This window comes from Halyomorpha halys, unplaced genomic scaffold, assembly GCF_000696795.3.
Source record: "Halyomorpha halys isolate HHAL.00 unplaced genomic scaffold, Hhal_1.1 Scaffold1020.1, whole genome shotgun sequence".
Classification (NCBI taxonomy): domain Eukaryota; kingdom Metazoa; phylum Arthropoda; class Insecta; order Hemiptera; family Pentatomidae; genus Halyomorpha; species Halyomorpha halys.
In genome coordinates, this window is record NW_027106408.1 from 236130 (window position 1) to 237857 (window position 1728).

Below are 1728 nucleotides of genomic sequence, written 5' to 3' on the forward strand. Positions count from 1 at the left end.
ATAAGCCAAAAAATGAAAGTAAATTATTTTTATATTATTAAGACATATTTTTCAACTTATAAGCCAAAAAATGAAAGTAAATTATTTTTATATTAATAAGACATACTTCTTTTTTTTTTATTATTATTTAAAACTATTTTTCAAGTTATAAGCAAAAAATGGAAGGAAATTATTTTTATATTACTAAGACATATTTTTTTAATATTATTAAAACATATTTTTCAATTTATAAGCAAAATAGATGGAAGGAAATTATTGTTATATCATTAAACTATATTTTTTTGTATGTATGATTAAAACATATTTTTGAAGTAAAAGAAAAAGATGAAGGAAATTATTTTTATATTATTAAGACATATTTTTTTAAATTTTAATAAGAAATATTTTTCAAGCTACTAGCCAAAAATGAAATAAATTATTTTTATATTATTAAGACATACTTCTTTTTTTTTATTATTATTAAAAACTATTTTTCAAGTTATAAGCAAAATATGGATGGAAATTATTTTTATACTATTAAGATACTTTTTTTATATTATTTAGACATATTTTTCAAGTTCTAAGAAGAAAAATGGAAGGATTTTATTTTTATATTATCAAAACATTTTTTAAATATTATTAAGAAATATTTTTCAAGTTATAAGAAAAAAATGGAAGGAAAAAATGTGATTTTTTTTGGCGTTTTTATATACTTACAAAATAAATTTTAGAATAAATAATATAATTATCTGTTACCTCCTTTGTGCACTATATGTTCATAATTAATATTACTTTATTAAATGAAATTATCTATTCTTTAATATTTAGATTCTATTTAATAGTATATTAATAATATGGTTTTAATAATACCAAATTGTAGTCTTCTATAACTTTTAATTATAAACTCACTGATACAAATATAAATCCACTCATGCACATCAAAATTGAAGACCCAAAGAGTAATGCAAATCCAGGGAAGTATAAGATTTCCTCCAAGTATTTTATGCATCTGAAAATTAGTTAAACAGGTGATTAGTTATAGTTAGGCGATGTTTAATTTATTTTATTTTTAACTATATAATGATCAGGCGTGTTAAGGCGGAAAAGAGACACACAGCAAAGAGGCCAAGTCTCTTGATGATATTGCTTAATTGTTTTCATTTTAGTTTACATTATCCTTCTTCGTATCACTCTATCTTTTGCCTGTTCTATTTTATGTATTTATTTACCATATATGATGAATTTAATTATTACTATTACCTTCATCAGTTATCATCTGAAAATTATTTTTTTTATAGCAGGATAATTCGATTAGATAATGTTTTACTTTACTTCTTATCACTTTTATTAGGGGTGTTCACGGTTTAACTTAGTAAAGTGCATTAACTGGAGAAATATTTCTGACTTTTAGCACGATAAAGAGATATAATATTTAATATAGTAGAGAGCCTGTTAATAGATCTGTTAAATGGAGAATGACGCCACTCAACAGACCAGTTGAGCTCCTCATCATTTTGTCTGTTGTCTCGTCGTTATAGTTTTGGTTTTGAACAAATACAAAGGTTTGTAACCCTGAGGTTGTAAACCTCTTCATTTGTTCTTCATATCCACTCCCCATCAACTAACACCAGTCCGAACATCTTTCGGAGGATCTTTCACTCAAATGTGGCCAACTTCGGATACGTTTCTTTTACCATTGTTCATATCTCCGCTCCATAATATTGATATTTTATAGTATTAATACTATAT